This window comes from Poecilia mexicana, unplaced genomic scaffold (assembly GCF_051168715.1).
Source record: "Poecilia mexicana isolate PSO_F unplaced genomic scaffold, ASM5116871v1 scaffold_3, whole genome shotgun sequence".
Taxonomy (NCBI): Eukaryota; Metazoa; Chordata; class Actinopteri; order Cyprinodontiformes; family Poeciliidae; genus Poecilia; species Poecilia mexicana.
The window spans coordinates 6,041,812-6,053,052 of NW_028263372.1; the positions used below are offsets into that span (position 1 = coordinate 6,041,812).

General features: G+C 38.0%; 1 long non-coding RNA gene across 2 annotated transcripts; it reads right to left on the reverse strand.

The window, feature by feature from the left end:
- Positions 1–3,199: 3,199 nt before the first annotated feature.
- LOC148160152 (uncharacterized) lies at positions 3,200–5,181 on the reverse strand. 2 transcript variants are annotated; one of them, XR_015762474.1, is made up of 3 exons: positions 5,130–5,181; positions 4,451–4,543; positions 3,200–3,581 (listed from the first exon to the last, which is right to left on the reverse strand). It is a non-coding gene; the product is annotated as an uncharacterized LOC148160152 (long non-coding RNA). The 2 variants fall into 2 exon arrangements; XR_015762473.1 differs by having other exon boundaries at positions 4,451–5,175.
- Between the last annotated feature and the right edge of the window lie 6,060 nt (positions 5,182–11,241).

The window sequence follows — 11,241 nt, forward strand, 5'->3', positions numbered from 1 at the left end:
AGGCTCATAGCGTTTGCATTCATTATTATGAGTAATTATTTGGTATGAGAACGCATACATTCACACCTTTAATTGGCTATTTAGTATGCAGCTGTCACACTGGCACTTTAATGGCGTTGGTGTACCTCTTTGTCCATACTGTGTGTTTTTATAGCAAAGTGTCGCTGTGACCTTTGACATAAACTGTAAATTTGTAAAACTTTTATCACATAAACTTTTTTTTTTTTTCCTCTTGCTTTGTTGTTGTATGTAGCAATAGAATAAAGTGATTTCTTGTCCTGGCTGTGAGATCCTAGATAAAGTCACCTATTTCCGTTGCATAATAATCTAAGTGTGTTCTGGATCCTGTTTCTCAGGGCAGCTTTCAGGTCAGGCTATGCAAAGAAGACAGAGTGATGAGTGACGGCTAAAGCAACCAAGAGGTACTGGTTCACCTGGTAGAGGTAAATTCCAGAACTGCATGCAATGGAACAATTCAGTTCTTTTTTTTACATTAGTAATAACTTTTTATAAAATGCATCTCTTTTTAATAGAATACCTAGTGAAACAAAAATATATGGTTTGATTAAGCCATACACATTTTGAAATAAAATCACAGGAGTTTCTTAAAAACAAGAGCAGTGAGTAGCTTACTGTTTGTTGTTGGAGTTTCTCCGAGTTTACTTGTTTTTCCACCAATGGGATTTCTGGCACATACTCACATGAACAGTTACTCTCAAGTGTTTGTTGGTCTGTTTAGGGACTGTGGTGACAGAGACTGTGTGTCAGCTAAAGATCTGATCAGAGTGTGTAAAGTCAGATGGCAGCGGTGTGTTCTGGGCCTAAGAAGTTATGCTAAAAGTAGCTCTTATTTCCTTCTGGTCCTGTTAAAGTCTTGGCTTACTGATGGTAACAAAATGCAACAAAATCTTTAGGATTTTTTTTGAGCTTTGTGCTGAATAAACAAGTCTAAAACAGAGAGAATAGATTGGCGCAGCTGAAACAGCACACACACACACACACGCACACACACACATCCATTGTCATCATTTCCACCTTGTCTCTCTGTCTCTCTTTCTGTCTATGCCACTTTCTCTGGGGCTTTATTATTGATTTAGGGAGCAGGTGATAAAGATCAATGTCAGTGTGTCCACGCTGTGACACCAGGAGAGCAGTGGTGGCATCGTGTGACAGAACATACCAACCCACTACGGAGGCACAATCAAATATTTGCTGTGCCCGGACACTGCTGTTATTTATTCATGCTAATACGAGTATATTAAAGAAGCTAAACAGGGTTAGCGCTCCATCACTCACAAGGGGAATCTGCCAAAGCATTTATCAGGACCTTCAATATGACTCCCCTTGGCCAAGTCTCCCTTCACAGGCCGCATGCTAACTGACAGCCTGAAATGGGTAATGGGCCTTGATTTGTATACCCGGGGTTGCCATTGTCATTTCTTTACGGTTGCTTTGCAAATAATGCATGATTTGGGACTTGAGCGTCACACTCATATCGATGTGTGCACTTACATATGCAAAACCCCCCTACTGAAATTCCTCAGCGGTTTGTGTCTGTTATCGACGACACTTGCCAGAGGAGAGTGTCTTCATTAGGCAAACACTGATGCTGATGCGTGTGATGGATATTTACAGCAACGGGTGTGCAAACGGGAGCGGCCGCCATTCCTCAACTGTTTTACGCTATTAACAGCGACTCCCCACCCTTTGTCAGCCCATAAAGCTAAGACTCCAGATATATTATGTTTTAATACGCACTTATAAAGAAAAAAAAAACATAAAAATGCAAAATGCAATATCCAGGAGCTGTCACTTTGATAAACAAAGCTGAATATTGATCTATCTCTAAATTGGAGCATAAGAAGGAAGGGAGGGAGTAGAAGGGGGGGGAGCAATAATGTTCAAATCTCAGTAACATGAAATTACATGCTGAAACAGAACGCATTTCTCTTTGGCCTGTCACCATCCAGCTGCACAGCAGTTTTTTTTTTTGTTTTTTTTTAAATCAGACTAAGCTGGAGCCTCACTCAGCCAAAAAGAAGCTGAGGCCGCGTCATGCTGACACACCACTGGCTTAGGAACTCATGATACTGGGAGAGATTCTAAAATCACACTGACACAATCCATCTGTTTGTATTTTATTATGTAACGTAAGATAAATGCAGTTTGTTTTATTTTAAGACCAAGGTGAATTTTCTGTTCAGTGGGAAATTTAGAGTCTCAGTAAAGAAGGATTCACATGCCTTGAACTTCTGGACACATAACAACACTTCCTCATGTATTTGAAATGGAGGAAGTACGAGAACTCAGACCACAAAACAGGGAAGGAGTTTTATTTACAATAATAAGAATTTACAAGGTGATCAGCAGATTCGTGGAATTAGCTTCCAGGTAATGAAACAGACAGGAAGGTGACCAACTGGGAGGACAAACAGGAAGTAATGTGGAAACAGGAAGTGAAGGTTTAGCAGGCTGATGTGTTTTCCCCAGGAGATGCTCTTAAGAGACTCAGCAAACCTGTGTCTTTGTAAATGTATCAGGTATGAGTGTGTTCATTAAGCAGGAACTATTTCACTCTCAGGACACACTGAAAAAAATAACTCTTTGGATTAACATAAAAAAATCATGGAAAGATTTTCCACCTGATTACTTTGCTTTATTTCAGCACTATGTAATTTTGTTACTCCGATTTAAAGGAAATGTGTTGGCTCAACTTAATTTATTAAGGTTATTCCAATTTAAAGCAAATGTGTTGGCTCAACTTAATTTATTAAGGTTATTCCAATTTAAAGGAAATGTGTTGGTTCAACTTAATTTATTAAGGTTATTCCAATTTAAAGGAAATGTGTTGGTTCAACTTAATTTATTAAGGTTATTCCAATTTAAAGGAAATGTGTTGGTTCAACTTAATTTTTGTGGTTGATTCAACTTATTTACTTTAGTTGGACCCAATGTAATTTAATAGAGCCAGCCTAACTAATTTTACACTGATACCTTCACACTACTTAATTAAGTTGATCCAACTCATGAAAATTAAGTTAGCTGAACAAACATGCTTCATGCTGAAAGAAAGCTATATAATCGTGTGGAAAATCTTTCCATGATTGAATTATGTTAAATCAAAGACATTTTCTTAAGTGCTATTAAATGAAGTGTTTTAAGACCACACTGAAAGAAGAAAGAACACTCAACAATGAGAAAAAGTACAACATGAACTGTATTTTCAAAATTGTTATCCATTTTCTTTTTACACAGCACAAAAAACAGCTGAGTTGAAAGTTGAAATAAACAACAAAAGGTCAGTTTTGTTTTTCCAGAAAAAAACTGGGCTGTGTTTAGCATAGATCAAATTCTTAACAACATAAAAAGTGTCAGTAAATTCGCTCAACTTTGCGAACTGTAACAGTTAAAATTTAGTTTTCGACTGCGGTCTTTGGAAAAACATGTAAAGATAGATTGCTCAAGTTGTTCATCACTTCCACCCCGTCCAGGAGAATCCCAACATCCTCAATGGCATCGCCAGGCTCTGCACTCTCCGGTCGGATAACAGATTCCACAGACGGTCTCGGCCATTTGTGCACCTTGATGATGGGAACATGGGTGGGGTTTTGGAGGGGAGAGATTTCACATCCCATTAAATAAAAAAATAACTTTACACTTATTTGGCTGACTCAACAACAGCTAAGGTCCATCAAAGACCTGTCTGTGTTAATTGTGAGTCCAGTGGTAAGATTTTCCATTTAGAAAAGGTACCATATTTTCTACATTTTCACAAAAATCGTCTTATAATCCGGTGCACCTTGTGGTGCGGAAAATACGGTATATTGTCTCATATGGAAAAACATGAAGAGAAGGGATGAATCCCAAATAGGCCCCATATTCCATGGCCTGTTCTCCTCAATTGAAATGACAGTCTGAGGATCCACCACACAGACTGTCATTCCAAACCAGTCCAATTTATGTGCAAGTACAAAGCCCTGACACTGTACACAAAAAAAAACATCTTATACATGAAGAACCTGTCTTATTTCCTGGATGGAGGAAATGTCATGACTATGTGTGGTAGTTATTTCCAAATAGATCAGTACTAACATCTTAGGTAAAGTTACTTAATATTTTTGTCTGCATATGAAACAATGCTGTTAGAAAAAAAGGCTAAATAAAACAGGCCAAAGATCTTTTTGTGGAGTTTAACTCACCTAAAAATCCTCATTTTAAACCCACTTAACAATAACTGTAATTATATCAATCTTACTAATGATTATCCTTTTCTGTTGGAGAAATCTAAAAGCATCTCAAAAGTCAAATTAAAATTGAATGTACCCAAGTGAAAAAAATGAAGAGTTTTAATGATCTTCTCTTACTTTAAATTTATTGGTAATTCACAGGAAGTCCAATTAACTCCAACTATCATCACCTCTTTTGTGGACACAAAGATAAATTAACATACCATGTACTCTTTCTCCAGCTTCTCTGGATCTTCATCCAGGTACGCACACAGACCTTTTAGGATCCACTCTCGTCTGACTTCAGCCGTGTTTTCCTAAATATGCAGATCAGAAAACAATGAGAACAACCGCCAAAATCCAGCAGTATACTATAGGGTCACACACTTGAAAACTTAAATTCAAATGAAGTCACAACGAAAGTGATCAGTGGCTTGCAGCCTATTTGAAAGATCTTTAAAATTGTTATTCTCCTTTCATTATGCCATGACTAAAATTAAGTTTAACATTTTATTTAAGCTTCTAACTGAAGCTGTCACCTAAGAAATATTTATGTCTGAAACAAGGGTACAGTATAGGGGGATATACTGTGAAAAATCTATTTCCTCTGCCTTCTCCCAGTGCTAGAAACAACCAGTCAGTGGCAGGAGAGTTTTAGTGCTGTCAATCACAATCTCATGTTGCTGCTCATCCTTCTTCCCCCTTGCTCTGTACTATTCTGTAGCTAGCATAGGGCTGATAGCAGCTCATATCTACTAGACAGAGAGAGACAACACTCCTTACAGTTCCACATCCCCACGCAAATAAAGACAAATAAAACTGACTTGCCAAATACAAGTTCAGCTGAACCCTTATGATCGCTCTAACACTAGATTCAGTCATTTTAGATCTGGCAAAACTTACCATTAGCCACTGCAATCTAAAACTTGATGGCCGATGACCCCCTTCACCAGTGCTAGGTAGGTGGATAACAGACAGGTGATGTTCTGAAAGAGATCAGATTTTCAAACATTAAAATATGTAATTCACCCTGAGCAGAGTTGTATCTGAACATTCAAACTTTTAGTACAAGTCTCTTGAATGGATCATGAATCAATCAATCAAATTTTATTTGTACAGCACATTTCAGCAGAAAGGCATTTCAAAGGGCTTTACATAATTAAAAACAGAAACACAGAGTCATGCAACATTTAATATACAGTGAAACAGATAAAAAGTAAAGCCAAAAACATTAAAAACATTGAAGACATTAAAACCGCACTAAGCCTAATTTAGCTATAAGCAACTCTAAACTGGTGGGTTTTAAGTTGAGATTTAAAGGCACCCAGTGTTTCAGCTGTTCTGAAACTGAATATAACCACAAGCATGTATGTGCAGAACAGTGGTGAATTGAACATGGTAGAAAGCAATGAAAATATAAAACATAAAAATCAAAACAAAAACCTCAACATTTCAAAATTAAACCGATAAACTTAAAAATTGTTTTTGAACTACAATTATTTGGGGAAAAACAAGTACAATAACAAAATACATCTTTAGAGCAGAGGAATATATGCATAAAAAAAAAAGAAAGCCTGTTCATGGACTAATAGGAATAATGGACAATCCTCTGAGTGTTTCAGCCAGAAAACAATACTAGAAATCCATAGTTAGCAGGTGGACATTTATGTGGAAATTGCAAGCACATTTAAAGCTCTAACAGCAAAGGTCTCCACAGGTTCCTCTGACTCAAATTTAATACTTTTTATTATTAATAAATTAAGAATCTGTATTACGATAGAAAGCCACAAAAGTGTGTGTGCATCCAATGTCCACTCTGCATTTACCTACATAATAACAGTACTGAAATTAAATAATAATAATAATAATAAAAAAACATTTAAATAGACTTATGTTTGGCCCCAGTGTTTAAAATCCACTAAACCTCAGACTTCAGAGTTTGTATGGCACCAGATGCTGAATTTACATCAGTCCAACTTTTTTCCAGGGAGTTTTAACAACCTGAGGAGGAGCAAAACTGTGACATTTATGGGGTCCGTTTTTTGTCTTGACAGCAGCTTTGTGACCCTTACACTGCTTCATGTGATGTTAGCATGATTTGAGTACATCAATTACATAGAAACGTGACCGAACATAGAAAAAAATGTTTTTTTTAAAAAGTCTGATGATTTTAATTTGCATCTTTTTATTTCGATTTTTATTTTGATTTAGACGGATGAAAATAGACTGAATCTTACCTTTTTCAAATTAAGCAGATCCAAATCAGGAATCTTCCCGCTTCTCTTGAAAGAACAGTTTGAAGTTTTCCCAGACACAAGATCTCGCGTGATCTCGCTAGCATCTCGCGTGATCTTCCGTAATTTCGCTAGCATCTCGCGTGATCTTCCATAATTTCGCTAGCATCTCGCGTGATCTTCCGTAATCTCGCCAGTGTCTCGCGTGATCTCCGGGTCTCGCTAGACCCTCTTCGGCGGGAGATTAGTCTGACTAAATTGAATCACGTTGTCTCAACTTGAATACATTTTATTAACGCTAGGTTGTTGAATTTTATGTTTATTTGACGTGATTTTGTCATATTTGCCTTTGAAACATAAAATAATTCTGTTAAACATGTTATTTTTTATAAATGCAATAACCACTTCAATTCAGTTGTGCTTTGACACAAGCATGGAGCAAGCAGGAAATGGTGCAAATGTTAGAAAAACGCTGATTAATTACCAGCTAACCATCACTTCATGTGATGTTAACACATGTTAGCCACTGACATGAGTACATCAATTACATAGTGTGAAGGTATCACTGTTAAATAACTAAATTTGCATTCATCTTAATCAAGTAAAGTCAATTTGGTCCAAAACATTGCAAATTAGTTGGTCTGGTTCTATTAAATTACATTGGGTCCAACTAAAGTAAATAAGTTGAATCAACCACAAAAGTTAAGTTGAGCCAACACATTTGCTTTAAATTGGAATAACCTTAATAAATTAAGTTGAGCCAACACATTTTCTTTAAATTGAAGTAACAGAATTACATAGTGCTGAAATAAAGCAAAGTAATCAGGTGGAAAATCTTTCCATGATTTTTTTTATGTTAATCCAAAGAGTTATTTCTTTCAGTGTACATAGCAACACTGATATGTGCACAATCCTGCCAGGAAAATTTAGTATTCTCTAAACTGCAGCTGGCGTTTTCCTGGCACGAAAAACAATCATCTCGTAGGGCCTCGTGTGATTTTCCATGATCTCACGGGATCTCCCGTGATTTCGCTCGTCGCCTCCAGCACAAGATCAGTCTGACTATAATGAATCGTGTTATCTCAACATGATTCAATTTCATAAACGTTAAGTTGATGAATTTCTTGTTTGTTCAACATGATTTTATCACGTTTTTGTTTAAAACATGAAATTATTGTGTTAAAAGTACATGATATTCTTTTATTAATCTAATAACCCCCTAAGTTCATTTTTTTGAGTGCAGTCCTTTACACCATTCACCCAGGTTCATCAGCTCATGACACTTTATTAAAACACATTGCCAGGGACTACAAACTTTAGTATGTCTCTACAAGCTTGGAACATCTGCTTTGGGTATTTTTATTATTTTTTTCTTTTTTTTTATTCATCTCTGCAGATCCGATCAGTTGGAGATATTCAGTTGGATTCAAGAGCAACATTTTTTTTATTACTATTATTATTTTTTTTAAGAAACCTTTATGCAAACAATTCATCTACTTGTGCAGTAGAAAAACATCCACCCACATCATGATGGAGCCACTGCTTATTCAGGTGTTGGAGCAACAAGCCCTGCCTACTTGGGAGTGGTTATGTATGCAGCGTTTTGGGAAAATTCCAGTTTGGATTTTACAGAAGAGTTCAACACATTACAATGACACACTGCTTTTATGAACAGTGTGATGCTGTGAGAGCTCTGGTGGAGCCAGCTCAATGTTGTCTGAAAAAACAAGAACAAGTCATCATCTTCCTACTACTTCCTGTCATCTTCTTTGTGGTTTTCACCAGTAGTAACGTTGATCTTGTGACTTGTGTGATGCGAAAAAAGCGTTTCCATTGCGGTTTTATGAAATCCATCTATTTCGATATGGCCATAAAAAACATCTCATCCTTGCATCCAAACCTTTGTAGAAAAAAAAAAGAAAAAAAAGAAGATTTCTCGAAAGTGCCATGTTTCCATTTGGGAAAGTTCTTATCATTTCAAGTTGCACCATGTTATGCTTAATGGATATGCAGTTATTGACTCCAGTCAAGTTGAAGAAGCAACTGAAGTATGATCAGTGGAAACTGGACTGGACTCTGTTTTGAGAGTTGTGGCAAAGTCTTTACTGTAGATTTGTATATCTCATTGTTTTACTTTTGTCATTCTGAACAAATTTGCAAAACATTTCTAACCAATTATTTCACTTTATCATTATGGGGAAATGTGTGCAATTTGGAAGAAAGAAATAGAGCAAAACAGAGCAAAATGTTCTCCAGATGCTTTGTTTTAGCTAAGCAGTGAGTTGATAAGTCTAAATTTGTGCGTGCGTGCGTGCGTGCGTGCGTGCGTGCGTGCGTGTGCGTTCGCATGCGTGCACGTGCGTGTGTGCCCAAACAACAGGCTATGTTAATAACACTGGGATTTTGTGCAAATGAATCAGCCAGCACCTCTGAGATTTGCTCAGAAGTTAGTAGATTTTGTTTTGACATCGCTTTTTGAAACATCTTCTTCTGGACCATCTGATGACTGTTTGAGTCAATTTGTCAGGAACTGCAAGGGTGAAGCGATAACAAAGTGCATGCTAACTCCCCTTCTTTTGAAAAGAATTTCCTTTCCCCTAACAAGGCATACGGGCCCATACCTAGAGAGTTAGCGCTTCACATCTCCGACAAATAGACTTACACCTCTCCCTCCACCTCCCACTGTAGCGGATCTCATGGAAGGCAGACAACCATCCTCTTTCCCTCCATCTCTCTATATTAAATCAACCAGTCAGGGGGTGTCAGTCATGCATTCCAGCTCACAGCTGACAAGTTGGCAGTTGCGATGCAAGAGCGGTTCATTCATTCTGATGACACACTGCCGATATTTGTATGGTGGAAGCCACACATCTCTGCCTTTTTTTGCTGTTAGTCAGTGGAAACTGATTCACAGTTAGACAAGGACGGAGGGAGAAGGGCATCGAACCGAGCCGAATTAAAAGCGTTGACTGGAAGTTTTCAGATCCGGGGTGTCCGACTTGCCAGTTTGAAGTGTGACTGATAAGGCGGGGGGAAAAGTTTACAAGGGAAAACGGCTTGTCTTCCTGCCAGCAAGCTCAATCACCCTAATGTCTGTGGTTCCAGGTCCTATTGATAGTGAAGTGTAATAGCATGTATGTGTGTCTTGGCTTGTTGTCAAAACTTAGGGGCATATTGATGGAGCCAGGAGGGTGCTGAGCCAGAGCGAGGGATGTTCACTGGCTCTGAACTGTTACCGGAGGGGGATCTTTGGGGCTTCTGGGCATCACTGAAAATCACAAATGCAACCACCATGACATCAATTTGAACTGCTCTAAATTTAATGCAAAAGAGGAAATCTTCTCAAAGCTTAATGGATTTGCGCAAAGCTGAAGAAATTAAGTTAGAATGGCAAGTTCTGTTAAGAAGTGAAACATAATGAGTAACCATCCTGTGCCTACATCTGTGAACCAGAAAAGTAAATTCTAAGAGCAAAAGGCCAAAATTACAACCGGTGATCCCTCCAAGGGGTTAGCTGTGAAGTCTGGAAAAATTAACACCTATTCTAAACCGTATGCATCTAAATGCTGATAATTGTGTTTTCTTCACAAAATGTTCCTGAGCATCCTCAATGAAACTTTGCCTTTAATGAGAGACCTGTCCCAAGAGGGTCAAAGCATACTGGGTAAAACAACTAATTAAGTGGCAATTAACCATTTCTGTCTGCCAGAAAGCTAAAGATAGTCAGCCAATTTAGGTGGATGTATCCGAATGCTTGCTCGTTACCTCAACTGCTGCACTTTAAACTAAAAACAAAACAAAAAAAATAAGCCAGTAATTCTTGTTTATACCATAAAAAAGAAAAGAAAATGTAGGAATCTCACCTCTTGACTTAAAGATGCTGTATGTAACTTTAATTAGAAAAGTTTTTTTTACATATTTGTTCAAACTGTCACCATTTTCCCACAGATAATCAGTGGAAAGATTGATGTCCTCCACTTCCTCCCTGTTCTAGGGAATGCACCCACCACTCCTGACCAAAAACAGCCAATCAGAACCAGGAGGAGGGGTTTACTAATGTCAATCATTCTCTTGTACTTGCGTCTCAACATGCTAATTCCAGAAAAAGAACTCACTGTTACAAGAAATCTATTTATTCACCATCGTCGGTGGCCAAGCTAGTTAGCACTGGCATTTATGACAGACTCTGCTAGCTGCAGTGTAACAGAGAGCAAGGGGAGAGATTGATTGACAGCGCTAAGACACGCCTCCTGGCTCTCACTGGTTATTTCCAGTTAGCACTTGGAGAAGGTAGAGGAGAATAATTTTTTTTCACAGATTGTCTGTCTCATTTCAAGCTGTCACAACATAGTGACAGTCTCAACATATATGTACTTTTTTAATATATAAAAGTCATCTATTAAAGATGTGTTGACATACAGTAACTGTATCTGAATCATAGGAAAAAATGAAACGGGAAGAAAGAAAAAGGGATTCATGCAGAGAAGGCAACGTATGAGATGCATGCTTTGAGTTAAGTGGGATACATACGGGCCTTAACACTGGGTGACAGAGTGTGTGATGTTTTCCTATCTTTCATTATCAGGCAGCCTGCTAGGCCACTAGGCATTACCTGTTGATGACCGAGTGGACCGCCACGCTGATGGACAGATGGATGGGATTGTTGATGAATCCCTGGCAGGTGCTTTGTCAGTCCAGAAGGCAATCTAAAACCCCAGGAGGGGGGAAGAAACCACTTAGTCTCCAGGGACGCCACCTTAACATTTCTTACACAGCTCAAA